This window comes from Rhinopithecus bieti, unplaced genomic scaffold (genome assembly GCF_001698545.2).
Source record: "Rhinopithecus bieti isolate Rb0 unplaced genomic scaffold, ASM169854v2 scaffold_28547, whole genome shotgun sequence".
NCBI classification, from domain to species: domain Eukaryota; kingdom Metazoa; phylum Chordata; class Mammalia; order Primates; family Cercopithecidae; genus Rhinopithecus; species Rhinopithecus bieti.
This window is the reverse complement of record NW_016813480.1, coordinates 2,961,567-2,984,652: the sequence shown is the minus strand read 5'-3', so window position 1 is coordinate 2,984,652 and position 23,086 is coordinate 2,961,567. Positions and strand designations below refer to the sequence as shown.

General features: G+C 46.4%; 1 long non-coding RNA gene across 1 annotated transcript; it reads right to left on the bottom strand.

Moving 5' to 3' along the window:
- Positions 1–756: 756 nt before the first annotated feature.
- LOC108512935 (uncharacterized) lies at positions 757–22,935 on the bottom strand. Its single transcript, XR_001880748.1, has 4 exons — positions 22,896–22,935; positions 15,961–16,081; positions 3,374–3,555; positions 757–924 (listed from the first exon to the last, which is right to left on the bottom strand). It is a non-coding gene; the product is annotated as an uncharacterized LOC108512935 (long non-coding RNA).
- Positions 22,936–23,086: the final 151 nt, after the last annotated feature.

Below are 23,086 nucleotides of genomic sequence, written 5' to 3'. Positions count from 1 at the left end.
AAGGCTGAATTCTGCTGGGAGAAGTGGGTGGGGACAGAATGAGGATGAGGTTAGAAAGGGGTTCAGCCTGTAAACAGAGCCAGACTCAGTCTGCTCTGCTGTCTAAGCTCTGCTTCCACCTGAGGGCTGAGATTTCTCTAATGCAGGGGCCCGAGAGGAAGGAGGGCTCATGAATTTCACCAGATCACAGACAGTGGGACTCTGAGAAGTGTAAGCACAGACAGGCGGCAACACCAGACACAGAACCAGGCGGCAACACGGAGGGCCAGCCAGAGCTGAGGCTGGGCCTGGGCTGTGGGCTGGGGATGCAGAGGTCCTTCCACCCCCTTCCCTCACAGGCTCGCTTCCACCCTGCAGACTCACAAGCCTTCCTCGGAGGGTGATGACTGGCACAAAGCCTCAGCACCCACAGACCCTGCTGGCCCACCCCCCTCAGCAAGGGGCCACACTTCACAGTTTCTAAAGGGCTTCCGCACCCTTCCTCATTGGGGTCCACGGGGCAGGTATTTTTAAGTCAGTGTAGAGGTGACAGAATTGGGATTCCGAGGGGTTGAGTGGTTCACATGTCCAGCGTGTGGGAGACTCAGGACCCACATTGGCATATCCTCAGGGCACCCTGGCTGTTGCGTGCCCAGGAACCCAGGTATTTGGATGAAGGGTTCAAACCCAGGTTCTGAGTGAAGCCCAGTGCCCACCCCACCCCTGCCCCAGCGCCTACCCATGGACCCACACCTGCGCCTCTCTCTGGCTTGCTCCTTCCTCCTCATTCCCAGCAGCATGTTAGGCTTGGGTGACTCTGGTTGGAGGGCTCACTCACAAAGCCCCGCCCATGTTCAGGGCTGCAGAGGCCACATTTGGAGGCTCTTGCTGGTGATATTCCTTATCCGGGATCCATTCACATTTTTCTCTCACCGCAGTCAACCACTGGGTAGGAAGAGAACATATGTAGCTGGGCATTCCGTCAACTCTGTAGAAACGCTGGGGGCAAGGACCACATCTCAATTCTCATATGCCCAAGTCCTTACCACAAGGCGTGAGCCCTACAAATGCCATTACTGCATCAATGTGGCACTAAACCCAAGTTGCTTTGGTGAGGCTGGGTAGGTAATATGGGAACTTCCCACATGTATTCACTTTTAACTGATAGAAATCATGAAGTAAAACTACTAAAAGTACAGGAAAGCAACTTTGTAAATTGAGACACCAAAGCAAAGATTGTACGGGTTTTGTAACAATGTAAGATTATAATTATTCTGGAGCACGAAAAGTAAAAATAAAGCTGTAGGCGCTGTGGCATAATTCAGCTGACCTGACATTTCATTTGTACCATCCCAGGAAGAAACCCATCCCCACCGTGGGCTCCAACCTAGTAACTCTTCCCATAAGGGACCCCCAGACACGACATCCTTGGCCCCTGAGACTAAGGATGGAGCTTGGAACCTGGTGTTGGCTCTCCAGGGAGAAGCTGCTGGATTATTTGCTCTCTCCTATCCTTAGCCAGTCAACACTGACCTCGGCAACAGAGACAGGGCATATTAGGGCTTAGGTTATTCCTCTCCCCAGGCTTCCTTAGCGCGCTGCTCATCCTTAGACATTCCTCCCCAACACTTTTGAATTTAATTCCATTGTCTTTTCAGAGAGAGAGAGAGAAACTGTGAGTGAGTGAAAATGTAATTTTAAATAAATTGTGCAATTAGGCAATGCTTGTCTTCATGCAGCATCTGCCTGGACCAGCTGGTTAGCCGTCTGATTGAAGTGACCCAGAAGCATCTCTGTCATTTCTGTAATTTTTATCAACCAAAATTTGGCATCTGGGTTCCTTGCTACAAAGTCTGTAGAGAGAGCACCTAGGGAACCCTAAGTTGGCCCAGGCCTCTCTCTGGCTTGCAGCTCTGCCTCCAGCCTTGCTCGTCTGCCAACACTGAGGAGTTCAGCTTCCAGGCTCAGGGACATACAGGTCCCAGGCTCACTTTTTAGTCTATGAATTTACGTATTCAGCATGTAACCTATGAAGAACCGATGTGACTTCTCTGAACACCCCCTTAACAGGTCACCAACCAGGACGGAACCCGTCCTTCAGTCCCTTATGACTTGCCTTGCTCAGTTTGCTCCCCTCCCCCATGAACCCCAAGGTCACAGCACCCCCGGGGTCCTGCCGCCTCCTCTCCTGGCCTCAGCCAGGTCTGCTCACTCATGTCTTTGATCTCCATGAACAGAGCTGGGGAGGCTTCAGATCACCCTAGAGGAAGAGCAAATAAACCTGACCCTCACTGGTCTGGCCTCAGTGTTAAGCACACACAGGACAATGGAATCTTTTATACCGCCAAGAGTGACTTCTCATATAACTCCCATGTGTCTTTAGACTAAAAATGTCTCTGTCGCTTTTTGTCCCTTTTAAGTTGTATTACAAAGGACTCCCTACCTGTGTAGTGCAAATTCAATGTGTATCTGCCTCTAGAAGGGGGTTAGTCTATGCTGAGCCACAGGAAGAAGGGAAGTGGGGACAGAAAACCAAACCAAACCGGCCACCACACTTACTGGCCCACTGGCCCATCCTGCTGACTCCATCCCCTACATATTTCTGGAATCCCCTCTCATCTGCCCATCCCCACAGCGCCATCTCATTCCAGGCTATGGGGGGACTACGGAACTACCAAAACCTTGACTGCCAATGCTGCTGCTGCCACTACCGCTAAGAAAGGCCACCAACCGGTCTACCCTTCCACCAGTTTGCCACCATTTAAAGCGCAGATGTGCCGTGAGCAATTGCGGCTGCCTCCGTGTTACTCTGGGAACGTGAAGCTGAGGCTCTGCACCTCGGAGAGGCTGCCTCCTGCCTTCTCCTCTCAGGAATTCTGGCTGCCTTTCAGTCCTCGGTCACAATATGCCAGTCCCTCCTTTATAGAGGCTCTGCCTGGAGCCTTCCAGCCCTCCATCTTTGCTGGCTATATGACCCTTCAATTCCCCCAATCTCTCTCCAGTGCCCTAGGATGAGTTTTCCCACTGCCATGCCACATGTGCTCTTACCTATATTAGTTTGACTGCTTAATTGGTAACCTCCCTTACCTGAAGGTGAGCTCTGAGAACAGGAACTTAATCTGTTCTCCTCCTTTTGTATCCCCAGCACTTTGGATGAGGCTTAGCATGTAGTAAATGTGCAGTAAAATATTAGTTGAATGAGTAAATTTGTCTGGCACTGTTTCTCCACCAAATTTAGAACTCGGTCATGCCAGTTTGGCTGAGCCCCTGATTCTTAGCTGAGCTTTGGCCCACCCCCCTCCCCAAGGAGCTAAGATCCATCCTTTGTTTCTCTGGGTTCCTGGAATTCACTATATTTCAGAGGCTCTGGGAGGAATGCATGTAGTCTTCTTACCTTTTAGACTGTCAGTCTCATCACCAAGTTGCCTCTTTCTCATCACCCCTCCAGGCACTGGCTGGCAAGATGAACTGTCTCAGATGGTTAATGAAGGCAATGCTCCCGGAGACGTAGGCTTTAACGTTTGATACTAATGACAGGAGTTGTGTGGCTTGGTTGTGTCCGGTCTGAAAGCAAGACTGAGAGAGAGAGGGAGCCCGAGACAGCAAGCTGGAAGTTACACTCTAGTTCAGGCCAGGACAGAGCAGGCTGGGCCCAGCGAGGGCCAGCTGGTGGGACGTTACTGATGGTGGAGGGTCTGCAAGGCTGCACTGGCACAGTGGCGGTTTTCCCTTCGAAGCCCCGGGATAGATGGAGGGGTGGGACAGAACATTCCAACACATGGGGAAGAACGCAGAGGCAGAATGACCATCCCAGTGTGGGAGGGCTGAGAGTCTATTATTAGGTTGGTGCAAAAGAAATTGAAAATAATGGCCAAAATCTCTATTACTTTTACACCAATAGAAATGGGTACTTAGAAATGGGTAAATACGCCCTCAGAGCAGGGGATTCCGCTGTGATTGCACATTGGAATCACCTGAAGCGCTTTAAAAGTACTGATACCTGGGTCCCCCTCCCGGAAATTCAAATGCAATTGGCCTGGATTGTGACCTGGAGTTGGTCTTGTTTTCTTTTCTTTTTTTTTTTTTTTTTTTTTGAGATGGAGTCTCGCTCTGTCGCCCAGGCTGGAATGCTGTGGTGGGATCTCGGCTCACTGCAATCTCCGCCTCCCAGGTTCACGCCATTCTCCTGCCTCAGCCTCCCAAATAGCTGGGACTACAGGCGCCCACCACCATGCCCAGCTACTTTTTCGTATTTTTAGTACAGATGGGGTTTCACCGTGTTTGCCAGGATGGTCTCGATCTCCTGACCTCGTGATCCACCCGCCTCGGCCTCCCAAAGTGCTGGGATTACAGGTGTGAGCCACTGCTCCCGGCCTGGAGTCGGTATTTTTTAAAGCTCCCCTGGTCATTCTAACGTGAGGCCAAGGTTGAGAACCACTGGCTCAGAGGACAAAGGTAATTAAGCCTGGCATAGACTTGGGGGAAGTGAAAGATAGTGGCAGCTGTGCCAGGAAGATATACCCGAAATGACTGCAGTCTGTGGGTTCTTAAAACATGAATCAGATATTGTCAACAAAATCTTATTCAAATGTCCCTCAGATATCTTAAAACAGCCCTGTGGTTGGAAAGAATTGAACACTCCCCTAATTTTCTTATTTAGTAGGCTGAGATTTGTATTGATCAGTCATTCTTTTCTCATGACATACAGATAGGAAGTGAGGGACAGCTTAATCCTCCAGGATTTAAGACTGCAGAATCAGACTTCAGCTGAGCACTCATCATTCTTAAACTCATTGCAAAACAAGTTTGTTTGAAATGCCAACTCCCCAGACCTTATGCCTAAAGATTTAAAGACAATGAGTCTGTGTAGGGCCTGGACTAGGCATGTCTAACAAACACCCCAGGTAATAGTGTGACAAATAGGTGGCCCCGCATTGAGAAATGCTGATTTAAGATCTGGGATGAAGGCTTAATGTATTTGGTTTTCTTAAGAGCATTCTAATCTATCATATAAGTACCCTGTGTAAAGAGAATTTACAATGTAATGGAAGCTGGAGTGAAGAAAATCAATTCCTAGTGCTGTAATCTAAGTGTGTGTCTAGAACGAGCACAGAGGATGTCCTGTTAGGTACATCCTCACACATTACCACACAGATGCTGGCACCTGTGTGCATAGCTCAGGCCTGTCAGGAAGCATTTTACACCCCACAGTTCCAGGTACCCTAATGTCTGCAGTGCTTTCAGAAATACTGGAAGTACCTAAGAGCTTTCCATCTGTGAGGCGAGCATGGAGCAGCTGGCATGCTTCACCTGGGGTCCATGCCATCCAAGAGAGACACTGCATAATTTGGGGTACCCCATGAATACACCCTGATATGGCTTGGCTGTGTCCCCACCCAAATCTCATTTGTGGGAGGGACCCAGTGGGAGGTGATTGAATTACGAGGGCCGGTCTTTCCCCTGCTGTTCTCGTGATTGTTACGCACACATCTAAGTGAAGAGACAATCTGAACAGGCTAAGTGTGAGCAATATGGCTGTTTATTCACTCAGGTGCAAGCGGGCTGAGTCCAAAAAGAGTCAGCCAAGGGTGGTGGGAGTGGAACTGGTTTTATGGGTTTGGGGTAGATAGTGGAAAGTTACAGTTAGGGACAGTTTTTTCAGGCAGGGGAAGAATGTCACAAGGTGCATAATCACGAGGTGGGGGGAGGTCATAAGGCATAATATCACAAGGTCGATTGATGAGTTAGGGTAGGGCAGGAACATTTCACAATGGTGGAATGTTGCAAGGTCAGTAAATCAGTTAAGGCAGGAATTAGCTGCTGCTTCTTCTTTAGTGGTTCTCCTGTTGCTCCTGGCTTTGTGACTCCAGGAGGCCTGTATGTGTGGGTCACAGGGTTACAATGGCTCAACCATAGTGTAGCCTGTTCAGAGGATCTTACAGTGATAGTGAATGAATCTCATGAGACCTGTTGGTTTTATAAGAAATTTCCATGCACGATCTCTCTCTTTGCCTGCTGCCCTCCATGTAAGACATGACTTGCTTCTCCTTGCTTTCCACCGTGATTGTGAGGCCTCTCTAACCATGTGGAACTGTGACTCCATTAAACCTCTTTCTTTTGTAAATTGCCCAGTCTTGGGTATGTCCTTATCAGTAGCATGAAAACAAATTAATACACACCCTAAGGTTACCAAGCTGACTAAAATGGTGGGGACCCGTTCATAGTCCCTCCTGTACAGCCCTGCACTAAAGTGAAAGCAGTAACAGATCTGCTTCGGGGAAGAATCCCACTCCTGAGGTTTCCCTGTTTCCAGTTGGGGATTTGCTTTCTGCAAATACTGTTTTCACTGGCAATCATTTAGCCCTAAGTATTGGAAGAAAGCACATGAGATGCATGGTCCTGAGCCCAAACGTGTTGGACTAAAGGGAGGGGGAAAAGAACAGTAATGAGATCCAATTGAGGGGCATGGGTGGTCAGCCCCAGTGAGCCCCAGCAAGCGATTTCTCTTGGCACCTCACTATTTTCTGCTGGAAAAGATTCATGCTGCCTGCTGCTGCCTGTTGTGTCCCATCAGGGTTAAGGAGAGAACACTGACCAAGTGTCCAGGCTTGATATCAGAGATAACTCTGTTAACATTTGAGGAATGGCCAACAGTTTTCCAAATGGCCGTACCATTTTTTTTCTTTTGAGACAGGGTTTCACTCTGTCATTGTATAGCAGATCCCCCTGACAGTATTCACTTAAGAAACGAGAGCTGCCACATGGAGGTTGCTGGCATTGAGGGTGCTAAATGAAAATGCCATGTAAACTCCATGCTTTTTACAAGCGGTTGCTGTTCTCCTGTCCACCTGCCGACACAGATCTGCCCTGTGAATACATTCCCTCAAACAAACCCTACATTTTGTCCACTGGCTGTGGTTCTCTTCTTCAGCCTTGTCAACCTTGTGCCATCCCTACTGAAGTTAATAGGAGTCATCAAGACTGTTGCCCAGGCTGGAGCACAGTGGTACAGTCATGGCTGACTACAGCCTTGAACTCCTCCTGCCTCAGCCTCTTGAACAGCTAGGACTACCTTTTTTTTTTTTAGATACAGAGTAATGCTATGTTGCCCAGGCTGCTCTTAAACTCCTAGCCTCAAGCAATCCTCCTGCCTCAGCCTCCCAAAGTGCTGGGATTACAGGCTTGAGCCACTGCACCCAGCCTGGCTGCACCATTTTCTATTCCCAGCAGCCGTAAATGAGGATTCTGATTTCTCCACATCCTCACCAGCCCTTATTACTCTGCACTAGAGAGCAGAAGCCTCATGGTGTCCTTCAAGCAACCATTTACAAAAGCTTTCAGCTGCTGGCTGACAACAATAGAGACCAGAAAACAAGTTGTACAAGAAAGAAGATCTTTGCTGATGCCAAAACTCTTGTTGAAATATCGAAAGACCATGACAATGCAGAAGAAATCTCTTTATGAGCAAACTGCAGCTCTCAAGAGCAGTTCAAGTTATCAGCTTTGAGATTCATAATGAGCAAGTACTGAGAACAAATGTTGAGGGCTAAAGAGTTAGCTAAAAAGAAGGCTGACCTTGGTATAATCATGAAATTTAACAAACAACATTCCAAGGTATTACAAGCCCACGTTGACCTGATAACTGAAATAGCAGCAGTAATGAGGAAAGCCACTGAGATTGGTGAGCATCAGGGTTGCATGAGATAGGGAAAAAAATTTCAGCTTAAACAGAAAATCAATGATTTGAGAGAAATCCTTCAAATAAGGAAAATCATGATCTCAATCAGCCCACATAAATGATGCGCTCAAAAGCTGGTTTTTGAAAATGCATAAACAATGGACATAGGATTTATTCTTATTAAAAGATCATCTAAAAATAATTTAGTAGGTGAGTAGATGAGAAGCTATCACAATGGCATCACAGGATACCTTCTTCGGAGAAATGTCTGCTCATATCCTTTGCCCATTCTTAGAGTGGCATATGATTTTAAAGAAATTTTAAAGACACAGATTCTGTTATTCCACTCGTTAATTGATTGAGTCGGCCAGCCCAGGCATCTTTTGGAGCTGTGTCACAGAAGTTTCCAGCTCTTCTCAGGCTCAGATCACTTGGGAAAAAAAAATCTTCTTGTTATTGAGTTGTAACCATTCTTTACATATTCTAGACCCAAATCCCTTATCAGATAGGTGATTTGCAAATCTTTTCTCTGAGTCTGTGGCTTGCCTTACCACTTTCTTGATGATATGGTTTCAAGTGGAAATGTTTTTAATTTTGATGAAGTGCAATTTATCTACTTCTTTTGTTGCTTATATGTGTGGTGTTATAGTTAAGACTGACCTTGGATCATTAAGATTTACATTTATGTTTTACGGTTTTAGCTCATACCTTTGGGTCTATGACCTATTTGAGTTAATTTTGTATATGCCATGAGATAAGGGTCTAACTTCATTCTTTTGCATGTGAATATCCAGTTGTTTGAAAAAACTATTCTTTCCTCATTGGATTGTCTTGACATCTTTGTCAAAAATAAATTTCCTGTAAATTTCCAGGATTTATTTTTGAACCTCTGATTCTAGTCCATTAATAGGTTTATCCTATGCCAATGATACATTGTCTTGATTACTATAGCTTTATAGTTAGTTTTGAAATCAGGAAGTTTAAGTCCTTTAACTCCGTTCTTCTTCAAGATTGCTTCAGCTATTCAAGGTCCATATGAATTTTAGGATCAACCTGGCAATTTCTGCAGGAATAACCGCTAGAATTTTGAATCTGCAGATCAATTTGGAGAATATTGCCATTTTAACGGTATTAAGCCTCCGCATCCCAGCTCTGGTAGATTCATTTAATTACATCTATTTATCATCAGTCACCAATTGCCTCAAGGAAGGACACAGAACTGAAATCCACAGTTTTTACCTTCTCTACATTTAGGTTGCAGCACCAGAAAATGCAAAGGTGTCATTGGATAACATGAGCAGATTATGTTGCCTCAGTTTTCTTAAGATATTTGAAAAGATTCTTTGAAAATCTTCAGACTTTTGTTTCTTTTCTTTTTTCTTTTCTTTTCTTTTTTTTTTTAGATGGAATCTCACTCTGTTGCCTGGATTGGAGTGCACTGGTACAATCTCCACTCGCTGCAATCTCTGCCTCCCAGGTTCAAGCGATTCTCCTTCCTCAGTCTCCTGAATAACTGGGATCACAGGTGCCTGCCATCATGCCCAGCTTATTTTTGTAATTGTTTTAGTAGAGACGGGGTTTCACCATGTTGGCCAGGCTGGTCTCGAACTCCTGACCTCAGATGATCCACCTGCTGCAGCCTCCCAAAGTGCTGGGATTACAGGCATGAGCCGCCGTGCCCATCCAGACTTTTAATCTTTTCTATCAGTTTGGGAGTTTGTTTGTTTGTTGGCTTTAGTTTCCATCAGTGCCGCTATTGTGCTAGTTTTCAGTGTGAAAGCCTGTTTACACAGACATACTCTGGCTGTCCTCAGCGACTGACAATGGAAAATCACTAGAACTCTAGTAGGACAGTGTCAAAGATCAAAGTGTGTCTATTTTAATTTTTTCTCCAGGCATTGTGGTGCTTGTTACTAGTCTGTTACAGGTCAATGTTTGTGGCTCCAAGGAGAAAATTGCTTTCCCTGGAAACTCATTGGCCCTAAACATAAATGGAAGCTTGCTGGAATGAGGCAGATGACTCCAACAGAGGTTGAGAGCATGAGTCCGTTTCATAACTGCACTTCGAGGAGCCAGGGCGGTGGTGGGAACTGGCACATAGCACAGTCAGAGATCATTGCTCCTTCCTTTGCCTTAGTGAAACAAGACTCTGAGATACAGAAGGTGCGAATTTGGTTTAATTTGCTAGAGCCACAGTTACTAACAAACACCATCGGGAGGTGCTGATTTGTGTCTTGACCTTGCCAATGTTGGCTCACACAACCATAGACCGTCCTCCCTGGAACACTCCCTTCCCAAAAGTAAACCATGTTAGAATTCTTAGAATGGAAACTTCTTACCTGGGCTTTGCTCTGGGAGCCCTCGTCTCCGTCCGTTTCTTAGCCAGGAAGCCCTGGGGCAACACTGCCTGTTGGAGAGAAGCCTCCCTCTATGGTCCATGGGGAGAGCTTGGCAAAGAGGCAGCAAGACGGTGAATTAATAAAGCACTGTAGGCCATGTCTGTGGCCTTTAGAAGGAAGAGAACAGAGCCTCCCAGGGGCAGAGTCTGGGTTCCTTTGTTAAAGATTCTTGGTTCTGCTCCAATCTGAGCAGATTCTAGTCTCAGTCTGAGCTGAATGTTTGGGATCCAGCCACAGACATCTTCTTGAGTATTTTTAAATGTTCTAATCCATCACAATGACCAGATATGTTGCCGACATAGCGATAGATGACACAGGGTGGTTACTTTCTTTTGCTCTCCGAAAGCAGAATCTAGGAAGCAAGGCTAATGTGGTCAGGGGAAGTTTGGGGGTCAGAAGGCTGGGGTCTGCCTGCCCATTGCCACCTCAGTTCTACCCATGGCAGCTCAACTGCAGTTTCCAAGGAGGGAGCAGCAGCTTACGGAGGAACCACAGACCCTCCAAAGTTGGCAGGGGTTAGGTGGGCAGGCGTCCCAACGGGGGTGAGAAGTGGAATGGTTTCTAAAAGGAGATCACTTTGAAATTTTACTGGAGTAGAAATATCGATAATAAATACCCTTTCAGCTGCCAACCTATAATCTGAGCATTAATTGAATCAACTTCCATTTTAATTGCCACCTTCGTTTCCATAAAACCAATAGTTATTTAGAAAGGACCAGATTATTCAATAAATAGTGAGTAATTTCCAGGCACTGAGTAAGAGTGAGGAACAAGAGGAGTAGTCATAGCCCTCAGTAGCTGACATTTGTCTAAGGTAGAGAGGCACTAAAAAACAGAAATGAATAAGGAATGTAAATTTAGGTGGAGATATAAGAAAAAAGCCAGAGGTAGGAAGTCAAGAGCACCACAGCCAGGGTGGTGAAACTAGAAGGGGAAGAACTTGTCTTTACTGAGATCCTCTATTGAGGTGACTTACGTGGAATATGCCATTACATCCCCGTGGAGGATGTATGCCTGTCCTCAGCACACACACCACAGAACTGAGGCTCTGAGAGGCCAGGGTAACTGCCCAGTAAATTCAGGGTCAGCGGACTCTGAAGCCTGTGTTTTTCCCATAATCCTGCCTCTCAACACCTCTCTCTAGCCCCTTTATTCTGTAGGCGTTCCCTGAATGAGCTTGTGGGAAGCAGAAACCCAGAGACCTCCACAGCGCTGTGTGTGGGAAAGCCCTCTCTGTGCATGTCTTCAATGTGGAAGGAATTGCATGAAGATGGGCTGCAAACCCAGATTCCAAAGGGAAGTGAGGGAGTAAGACCTTGTCCCAAGGTCAGGGCCCCAGGGAGAAGCCCTGCCTGGTTCTTCAATCCTAGTGGAAGACATTCCTAGCCAAGGAGTTCATGAAATTTTTCTGCAGGTGAAGCTCACCCCCTGGCCTCCCTGCCAGACAGTGGCTCGCAGCCTCCCAGCCGCCACCATCACACTCTGTGAGCTGCTGCTATTTTTAAACTCCTCTTTTCTGTGCCCTTTTCCTCTGACAGGTGAAGAATTGCCATCATTTTAGCACTGAAGAACATTCATTATTCATTATCTGTGATGAAAGACCTTATTTACTACCTGGGTACTCCCTCCTCCAAAACCATGCCGAGGCAACCTTGTTAATACCAAGAAGGAATCAGTGCTGTTTCGTACTTGTAGACACGTGCAAATCAATGAAGAATGGGTCTCTATGTTTAGTGGGAGGGAAGGGCTCTGCTGGGGACATTTTTGAAGCCAGTCCACAGTTTGGGGCTGTGGATCAGTGCACAAGAAAGAACCAGTTTTCAAAATTATCTGAGCCTGTCACATTAGCAGCTTGGATTGTCCTCAGCATCTTGAACACAGTTGTCAAGTACAGGCAGTGACTTCACAGGACAATAAATACTATTTAGCTTCGTGTGCAAAGTTTATTAACTGACTTGTGCAGAAGAAAGTCACATCCCCTGGCTGGGAGCAGTGGCTCACACCTGTAATCCTAGAACTTTGGGAGGCAGAGGCAGGAGGATTGCTTGAGGCCAGGAGCTCAAGGTCAGCCTGAGGAACATAGTGAGACCTCTGTCTCTGGAGAAATATAAAAAGTAAAAATTAGCAGAGTGTGGTGGCTTGCACCTGTAGTCCCGGCTATGTGGGGGAATCACTTGAGCCCAGAAGTTTGAGGCTGCAGTGAGCTATGATCTCACCACTGTACTCCAACCTGCGCAACAGAGTGAGACCCTGTCTCTTAAAAACAAAATTAAGAAAAAAAGAAAGTTCCATCCCTGAGAGGTCTCCAGCTCCGGCCTCCACTATATATTTGAGCAGTTTCCTCGTGCCCATCACTAGCACAGCACAAACCCAGCTGCCATCCAGTAAGCGTGTGTGAGAGCTTCAAGAGCTCCTGTAGCCAAAACAGAGGGAAGATGCCCACCAGGGAACCAACAGTGCTCTGTGGCCAGCGTGGGCAGCCCCGGAGGAGCCCTTGCTGCGGTCACCTGGGGCCTGATTTGAACACTGGGCCCCACTGCTAAGTCTGGTCTCTGATGAGTTCTCCTTACTGCTCCAGGTGTCCTCTCTCTGCCCAGGATTCGCTTCCATACAAATAAATTGCTGACATCAGCTTTCATCATCCTGGTGCCCAGGGGCACTTGTCTGGGGCTTGGCAGAGCAGCCTGCACTTCCAATAGAGAAGTGTACTCCCAGGCATGGGGTCACAGCAGGGCATGGTAGGGAGTGGTCCCTGAAACTGTGACTACCCGCCTGCCTAGGGACAAGTACAGCTGCGGAGGAGGCTCCATCCAAGAGGACCCAAACCTGGGGATGTTCCGACTCTGCCTCTTCTCTTCAGCCTGATCTTGCATCTCAAAATAGCACTCTCATCTGCCAGCTTCCCAGGCTTGATCTAACAATGCAGAAACAGATTTGAACTTCACACACTGTGCTTTTGTGTTTGCCAGCTTCAGAAATAGTACAGGCGGGAAACAGCTAGCAGAAAGAGGCCCAGTTCTTCCATAATCCGTGTTTAGTCTCAGCTTCCGTGCTAGCCCTTCCCTTCTCACAGATGACCCTGACAGGGACGTGGCTGCCTTCATCCTGCATGTGCCAGGGGCCGTGGTGAGTGCTATGGACTGAGAAAGCCTGTTGGGGAATGTGATGCTTGCCACGGTGTGTCCAGGGAAGACAGTCTCAAAAGCAGAGGCAGCAAGATGATTTGGGAATTGTGTTCACTTTGCACGTGGGTCATATGTTTCCATAAGATAAAAATGAGCTGAGGCCGGGTGAGGTGGCTCACGCCTGTAATCCCAGCACTTTTGGAGGCCAAGGCGGGTGGATCACTAGAACTCAGAAGTTCGAGACCAGCCTGGCCAACATGGTGAAACCCCGTCTCTACTAAAAACACAAAAATTAGCCAGGTGTGGTGGTGCACGCCTGTAGTCCCAGCTACTTGGGAGGCTGAGGCAGGAGAATCGCTTGAACCTGGGAGGCGGAGGTTGCAGTGAGCCAAGATCGTACCCACTGCACTCCAGCCTGGGCAACAGAGCAAGAGTCCGTCTCAAAAAAAAAAAAAAAGGAATTGTTTGGGCCTGCTCTGTAAAACACTAATGTGATTATTTCCATTTCCATATCCAGAAATAAAACCCCAATATTAATAAATATCTGTTCATTAAGAGTTGTCTTCTAATAACATAACCCCCAATGTCCTGTTGCTTGTTGCTATACATTTAGGTGCAAACGTCTGCTGCTGGCAGGTGTGCCCGGGCCATGCAAATGAGCCATGGTCCTGTGACTTCTCCTGCTGCCTGAACACACTGCTGTCTCCAAGGCTTCACTATTACACCATCAGGATTCTGGGGTTGTTGGTCTCGTGGCGGCATCAGCAGCCTCCAGGAGAGGGCAAGAGGACACGCTGAGCCCTGCATTGTTTTCTGGAGGGAAACTTCCTGTGTCCTTCTGCTTCATTCCATGGATACTGCCTGCCCTGCTTCTATGGTCCCTGTCCAGGAATGGGTGAACACTGGGCATTTGCCCATTTGACTATAGCAGTAACAGCCAATATTTCTAAAGCTCTTATTACTGTTAGTGCATTTATTAATTCATTTAACCCTCAACACCACTTGTTTTTGTTTTTAGATGAGCTATCTAGCTCTATCACCCAGGCTGGCCACCACGCTTGGCTATTTTTTTTTTTTTTTTGTAGAGACAGGGTCTCTCTTTGTTGCCCAGACTGGTCTTGAACTCCTAGGCTCAAGCAATCATCCTGCCTCAGCCTTGCAAAGTGCTGGGATTACAGGAGTGAGCTGCTGTGCCTGGCCCCCTCAACATTATTTCACAGCTGTAATCATCACCTCCATTTTTCAGACAAGGAAACTGAGGCTTAGCGAGGTCAGGTGACTTGTCCAAGGGCACAGTGATAAAAAGGGATGGAGCTGGATAGGGCCAAGGCTGTCTGACCCTAAAGCCCACCGCATCACCACTGCACCCTGGCTTTCTGGAGTAGGTGCAGAGAGGAGCAGGAAGTGCTAGTGTATAGGCAAGATGCTCATGAAGCCTTAAACCTTTACCTGGCCCGTGGCCTCCTTCAAGGAACGTGACCACAGGTGGTTTTCCTACTCCGAGTTGTTATGGCATGCACTGTGTGTCAATCAAAATGAGTTCTGCTCCCCTGACTGCAACCAATGGGCCACCAAGCTCTGTGAGGTCAGGACAGTGCCTCTTACCTGTTGGTGAAGCTCCAGCACCTAGCACATAGTAGGTGCTCAATAAATATCTGTTGAATAAATAAATGAATCCGAAATTGGTGCCCATGCCTAAGGCAGTCAAGTCTGGGTTATAAAAATGTGATGCCAACAGTCTCTGTTGTGGCCCAACGCAAAGCTTTACCTAACAGATGCTTTGCACTGGGTGGCAACAAACTGGCCTCATCAGATCTCTGGAAAGTATGGAGGCCACAAAAGCATACTCCATGAAGCCTGTCATGCATCCCAGGCTGGAAACCCAGAGGGACAGTGCTGCGTAGGAGCTGATGCCCTGTGCCACTAGGTTCCTGGAATCTTCACTAAACTCCCAGCATCAAAGGTGAGCTGGGCCTTCCTCAGCCTACCATCCCCCAGAACTTACCCCAATTTGTCAGGGAACGTTTTTCAATTCCAGGTTGCTTTGATTTGAATATCTGGGTCCCTCCAGAATTCGTGTGTTGAAATCCTGACCTCACAAGATGATGGTGTTGGGAGGTGGAGCCTTTGGGAGGTGATCAAGTCATAAAGGTAGAACCCTCATGCTTGGGGTTAGTGCCCTCCCTGTAAGAGAGACCCTAGATAGCTCCCTTGCCCCTTCTGCCACATGAGGACACAATGAGAAGATGAACAAATGAAACAGAAATTGGTGTCCAAGCCTAAGGCAGATGAGTCGGGGTTGTAAAAACATAATGCCAGCAGTCTCTGTTGTGGCCCAATGCAAAGTTTTACCTAACTCTTCTATCAATCGGAAAGCAGCCTCTCACCATTCTCTCAATCTGCTGGCACCTTGATCTTGAACTTCTCAGACTCCAGAACTGAGCAATTAATTTCTGTTGTTTACACCAGCCAGTCTAAGATCTTTTTTGTTATAGCAGCCCAAACAGACTAAGACACAGAAGGACCAAGTGTTTCCATAGAAGAGAGTGGGGAAAGCAGGGGTCTTTCTGGTCCACATGCTTCTTTCTTTCTCCAGTTGTTCAAAAGGATCCTGCAGAGGCCTCTTCTGCCCCAGAAGCCCTATGTATGTGGTGGAGTGGGGGTGCCTGCCTCCTCTTTGACTTACAGGGAAGCAGGAATGTGGCAGAGAAACAAGTGACATCTTTAAGGATGAAAGGAGAGAGGGGCATTATAGTTCAAAACATCACTCCATCCTTACCTATGTGGGAAATACCCTCACAGTCACTCACACAGCAAAGCGGGTGTCTCTGTGTTTATGTTCATGTAGGGCCATGTGGTCTCTCAATCTTGAGATGTGGGAACCACAGGAGAAAACCAGGCTATGAAGGCAAAAAAAAAAAAAAAAAAAGGTAACATTTAACAAAAATGTTAAATACAAGTTGAGCTAATGCACAATTTGTGACCCACTTAGACATGCTATGACCTAGTGATTTTTTTAAAGCTTTTATCAGAGTTGGCAAATTCCCACAAATATTAGTCTCAGACAATTTAGCTTCATATTTCAGAATAATGCGTTTGTGATTAACACCCTGGACTTCTTCACGTTAGTGATTCCCTGGGTCTGATGTGGTCAGCAAGCATACCAGGGATCACAAGGTCATTTTCTAACTTGCCCTGAGCCTGTTGTTTTTGTGGTTATTGCTGTCTGCTGCTATTGTTATTGCTATTGTTGTTACTGGATCTCACACACTGTCTGGAGCTAAACGTAAAGCCTCATCCTGCGGGCATCATTTCATGAGACTGCCACAGTCTTCTCCCAAGGATAAGCTGTAATGTCACTTCCTGTGGCCAGCTGGCCTACAAAAGCCTACTGTCATTCTGTCCTGTGGTTTTGCCCAGGGTCGGCACAGGGGCATGGGTAACACTGCAGCCCAGACATGCAGCAGCTTTACAGTGTTTCTCCCTCACAGAGCCCAGGCAAATCCCATCAAGAATATGGTTGTGAATGTGCACCCAAATTAAAGGCTGGAGAAATAATTTTGTGTTGTGACTGCAGCATTAGCTGCAAATGAAATAACTACCCTGTGCATGCTCTCATTCTGTTTTTCAAGATGTTGAAGATATAAGTATAAAAGTGTGGTTGTGCCCATAGCTGGGAAGGTAGAGGGGTTTAGTCTTCATGTCAGCTCTGAGATTGAGTGATGGTTACCTGGAGATCCCATTGAGAGTTATTGTCAGACTGGGTCCAGAGGTGGCAGCCAAGAGCTCAGGATTGATTAGTCATGTCTGCCATGGGAGCAGGAGTGAGGACAGTGGGATTGATGTGTAATTTATTTTGCCAACTTGGTTTATAATGCAGATTCTATTATGTGCCCTGTGACTTCCTCTCCCCATTCTCTTTATGAAAATGTTTCAAAGACTTTCCTCACTAAATAAGCTGAATTCTTAGTCACTAATTATTCCCACAAAGTGAAGAGAAGTCAGCAAAAAGACCAAGGAAAGCTGGCTATATCTGGGATTGAGTGAAATTCCTCAGTGGGCTCAGGCTGGTCACACAAAGGTACAGCATGACATGTTGGGACAGCACAAGCTTTACACTTGAATCCTGACTTATGACTAGCTCAGTGGCCTTGAGAAGGTTACTGAGTCTCAGATTCTTCATCTCTAACATGGAGCCAACAATTCCTACCTTCCTGGATGGTTGTGAAAAATAAAAACTCGCCTATATAAAGTTCAGGGAATTATGTTGAGTCCTCTGGAGACAGCAAGACTATGAATGGTTGTAGAATGGGGAGCTCTGGTTAGTAGAAGCTTCTGGTTAAGTGAGTCTCACTGCCATCACTCAATAACATGCCATCATGGGAAGAACCACAGAATAGAGTCAGAAGACATGAAACCCACTACAGCTTAGCTACTTCCCAAGGGGGCACCCTAGGAAACTGACCTCTCTCAGCTCCAGGGTGCACAAGTCTGTGTTCTGTGAAACAAAGTTAATAATAACGCAGCCACCATTAGGGCGATTTTGACCTTCAACCATACTTATGACAGTGCCTGGCTCACAGTGGTTGCTCAAAAATAATATATCAAATCTTCAATTTCTTTTAACTTTTATTTGGAAAAACAGGTTTTTTAAAGAACAGTTTCAGGTTTACCAAAACAATTGAGAAGCTAGTACAGAGAGTTCCCACATACCCCACCCACAGTTTCCCCTATTATTAACATCTTACACTGGTGTGGTATATCTGTTACAATTAACGATCAAATATTGATACATTGTTAACGAAAGCCCATAGTTCATTCAGATTTGTTTTTTTCCTAATGTCCTTCTGTTCTGGGACTTCAGACAAAATCCTACATTACATTTAGTCATTATGTCTCCTTAGGCTCCTCTGGGCTGTGACAGTTTCTCAACCTTTCTTTGTTTTTGACAACTTTGAGAGCCTTGAGGAGTACGGATTAGTGTTTTGTAAGACGTCCCTCTATTAGAATTTGTCTGATTTCTGTTGTGATTAGACTGGGGTTATGGGCTTAGGAGATAAAAACCACAAAGATAAAGTACCATCCTCATCACATCATAGTAAGGATAGATGCATGATTTATCATTATTCATATTGACCTTGATCACCTGACTGCAGGAATATCTTAGTCCATTTGTGCTGCTATTAAAAATACCTTAGACGGCCAGGCCCGGTGGCTCACGCCTGTAATCCCAGCACTTTGAGAGGCTGAGGCGGGCAGATACCTGAGGTCGGGAGTTCAAGACCAGCATGATCAACATGGAGAAACCCTGTCTCTACTAAAAATACAAAATTAGCTGGGCATGGTGGCTTATGCCGGTAATCCCAGCTACTCGGGAAGCTGAGGCAGAAGAATTGCTTGAATCCGGGAGACAGAGGTTGTAGTGAGCTGAAATCGTGCCATTGCACTCTAGCCTGGGCAACAAGAGCAAAATTCCATCTAAAATAATAATAAAATAAAACTTAGACCGAGTAAATTATAAGAACAGAAATCTGCTTTATGGTTCTGGAGGCTGAGAAGTCCAAGATCAAGGAGCCAACTGAATCAGTGTCTGGTGAGGGCTGTGCTCGGCTTCCAAGATAGTGACTGTTGCTATGTCCTCTCATGGCGGAAGGTGGAAGGGCGGAAGGCACTATGGCACGCCCCTAAACCTCTTTTATAAGAATACTAATCCACTCAAGAGGGCAGAGTCCTCATGACCCTTCCTAAAAGCCTTACCTCTTAACACCGTCACCTCCAAGTTTAAGTTCCAACATAAGAATTTCAGAGGAACACATACATCCAACTCACAGGAAGTGGTGTCTGTCTGGTTTTTCCACTGTAAAATTACCTTTTTTTTTTTTTTTTTTTTTTTGCCCCTTCTATACTGTACTCTTTGGAAGGAGGTCACTATGCGTAGTGACTTAAGGAGTGGGGAGTTATGGTCATCTCTTTTAGGGTGAAGGATCTACAGAAATTATTTAGAATTCTTCAAGGGAGATCATCTCTTCTCTCCCATTTATTCATTCAATCATGTATTTATATTAGTGTGGATTCTTGGATGCTTAACTTATGTGTTGGGTCATAATCCAATACTATTTTATTTATTTTTATTGTTCAAATTGTTCCAGATTTGGCCAATAGGAGTTCTTTCAGCTGGTTCCTGTGTCACTTTGATAGTTTCCCATCAATGTAGGTTTATTTTGCTTTTTAGCGCTTCCTTACTTTCTGAAACTTTAAGATATCTTTTAACTTTTTTATTTTGAAATAATTACAGATTCACAGGAAACTGCAAAACATATACAGAGAAATACCATGTACCCTCCCCCAAAGTTAACATCTAGCACTACTTTATTACAGGAAATACAAAATATAATAAAAAAAACCCAGGAAATTAACATTGGCATGATGCAGAGGTTATGCAGATTTCTCCAGTTATACACACCCGTATTAGTGTGTGTGAAGGATGTATAATTCTATGCAGTTGTGTCACATGTGTAGCTTAATGTAACCACCACCCAGTCAAGATACAGCACTATTCAATCCCCACAAGGGTCCTTCCTGTCACCCCTTTACACCTGCTCCTTCTCCTCCCTCCCTAACCCCTGGCAACTACTAATCTGTTCTCTATCTCTGCATTTTTGTTGTTTCAAGCATGTTACATCAATGGAATCATAGCATATGTAACTTTCTTAGATTAGCTCTTTTCATTGAGTGTAATTCCCTTGAGATTCATCCAGGCTGTTTCGTGTATCAATAGTTCATTCCTTTGTATTGCTGAGTGGTATTCCACAGGGTGGATATGCCACAGGGAGTTTAATTGCTCCCTGTTGAAGGACATCTGAGTAGTTTCCAGTTTTCAGGTATTAGGAATAAAGCTACTGCTATGAATGATTGTGTCCATGTTCTTCATCACATAAGCTTTTATTTCTCTGAAATAAATGCCCAAGAATGCAATTGCTGGGTTACATGGTAAGTCCCATTTTTAGTTTTAAAAGACGCTACCGAACTGTTTTCCAGAATGAATGCCAATTTTACGTCCCCACTGGCTGTGTATGAGAGATCCAGTCTCTCAACAGCCTCACCAGCATTTGGTTTGGTCGCTATCTTTTATTTTAACCGTTCTGATAAGTACGCAGTGCTATCTCATTGTGGTTTTAATTTGCATTTTCCTAATGGCCAATGATGTTGAAAATCTTTTCATGTGCTTGTTTATAACTCTTCATTTTTTAAATGGTGAAAATAGCAACTATATGCTACCAAATGTCTAAACACAAGTAAAATTTTCCTTGGAATCAGAAAGTATTCACATGGGCTCCTTGAATATCTTTTTAGGAGCTCAGAACCCTACTGTAGGCCCTTGAAGATGAGTTGTTTCCTCTGTTGAAATAACAGCGATTATTAATTGAACAGTTACTTCATGCCAAGTGAGACCAGGCACTCGAATTTCACTGAATCCTCCCACAGATCTGCAGGGAACATGAGATAAAAGAGAGCAAGTACTCTGCCATTTGCCCAAATGGGTAGCAAATCGCACAACCAGAATGTAAAAGTAGGCCTGTGAGACTCCAAAGCACTTGTACTCTCCACTGTCACCTCTTCTGATGGAAGTTAGGAGCAGAACCAAAATTTCTGGCTAATTGAGCTTTGGAGCTATCTGTTCAGATCCTTGATACAGAAGTGCTTTCCCTCCATTTAACCTCCAGCTCCAGCTGGATGAACATAAAGTGAATTAAAATGCATTTGATCCACAGCTGCTATTTCACCTTTCACTACTTTGCTGCCTGAGGCACCAGAAAACATTCTGACTCCTCTTATCAGACTCTTCATCCGTACATGTATCCGATTAAGCAGACTTTTCTGGAACTGTACCACTATTCTGTACAGCTGATCATCTTTCCTGAGCTGTTAACATCAGAAACGTGGTCTGCCACTAAGACCTGCTTTCCTTCTGAGGCACAGCATAGCTTTGCACCAGTCCCTGGAGCTGAGTCAGACCATGCTGTGGAGGGCAATAACCACAAAGGTGGGGCAATAAGATGGATGGCACCCGGGCCCTGATGGCTCCACGGTGAGGTCACGAACCCAGCTAGGGCTTTTCTGAGGGAGAGTAAAACACTTCTCCCTGGTTTAAGCCACTGTTATGCTGCGTCTCAGTCATGCAGTCAAACCTGCATCTTAGCCATTCAGATTCAATGCAGCCCCAGAAGCAGCCCACATACCACTGGCCTCCCTACCCTGCCCACTGCAGACAAGTCTAGCCTATCGCCATCCAAGAGTGGCCCCCTGAGCTCAGGGCTCCAGCCAACTACTGCCAATCATTTGGAGCTGCCGTGGCAGATGAGTCCAATGCCATTGCTGTCTGGAGGCTGAATGATGCCACACTGTGTCCTGGATGCCCCTTCTCTACAGAGGGGCATGTGCCTTGGTGGTCTCTGCCCCAGACATGGCCCCTGTGTCCCGTGAGATAACTTGATCTCCTCACACTCTGCAGAGGAAGGAGGAGTGAGCCCCCAGCCAATACTCAGGAAGCTGGTCCAGCTCTCACAGGACAGCCAGCCCCAGCTCAGGAAAAGGTTGTATGTTCAGCATCTATATTCTTCATCTGGCTCTGCTGCTTAACATTTCACTGCAAAATGAAGTCACCCCTTGGCTGAAGGATGTAGCTCCTAAGCCCCTTGCCCTTGGTTGGCTCCCAGCAGAAGTTTTTGAAATGGTTTTTGAGTCAGGCACTTAGCAGAGAAGGTTACACCCCTCAAAGACCCCGGACAGCTCCATAAGGTCATGGTCTTTGTCTAGCAGCACGTCAGGTCCCTCTTCTCTTAAGCCACTCTGGAATGAATAAATGAACATGCCCGGGGAGCCACCTGGGTGGCTGACCAAATGCTGAGGCTCTAGGGCCAGAGGCTGGCCTGGAGTGCCCCCTGCTCTGCTCTCTAGCTGGGTGACTTCAGGCAAGGGCAGAACCAGGCCAGGTAACTTCTCAAACCCGGGGCTCCGTCCGTAAAATGAAAATAAGAACATACTAAAGAATGTATGAAACACACTTTCCTGGTCCTGATGGTCCTGATGTGTGGCAGACATGCAACAAATGGTAGGGGTTTAACTCCTTTAGTCTTCTGAGCTAGACAGCATTAGCCTCATGTCAGATTCCAGTGGAGGAGGTAAGGGAGCTGCCCACGGTGACAGACAGAAGGGGTGTCCTGCTGGAGTCTTCTGCAAGCCCAGGGACACTGGCAGCCCCCAGCTGCTGTCTAAATGCATTGGTCCCCCGAGTGCCAACCATGCCAGTCACTGTGGACTCTGAAAGCCAATGGGCCAGGCTGCCCAGCCATCAGGGTGGCCCTCGGATATCTCCTGGGCTCTTCTGTGGGCCGAGGGCAAGTCTCATGCTTCCTACGGAGTGAAAGAGACTGTGGTAGAAGTTGGTGCTGCCGGGACCCTATTCCAGGACACTCCCAGGCCCTCAGGCTTCTCAAAGGCTGGACACTAGATCTGCTAGGTCAAGGAGTCCAAGCAACAGGCAGCGATGCCCCACTGGTCCAGGCCCACGCTGGAAGGAGAGAAGCAGGGCCCAACCTGCCTAGGCCACAGTACACACTTGGCAAGACAATGCCATTGCTAAAGCCACAGGGTGAAAGTCAGTCCTCCCCAGCCACTGCCCCCGCCGCTTGCCGCATCCACAGCTCCACTGACCTCCCACCTATGTGAGCAGAAACACCTCCAGGCACCTTTCTTCTTCTTTTTTTTTTTATGTTACTTTAAATTCTGGGATACATGTGTAGAATGTGCAGGTTTGTTACATAGTTATACATGTAACAATGGTGGTTTGCTGCACCCATCAACCCATCATCTAGGTTTTATGCGCCACATGCAGTGGGCATTTG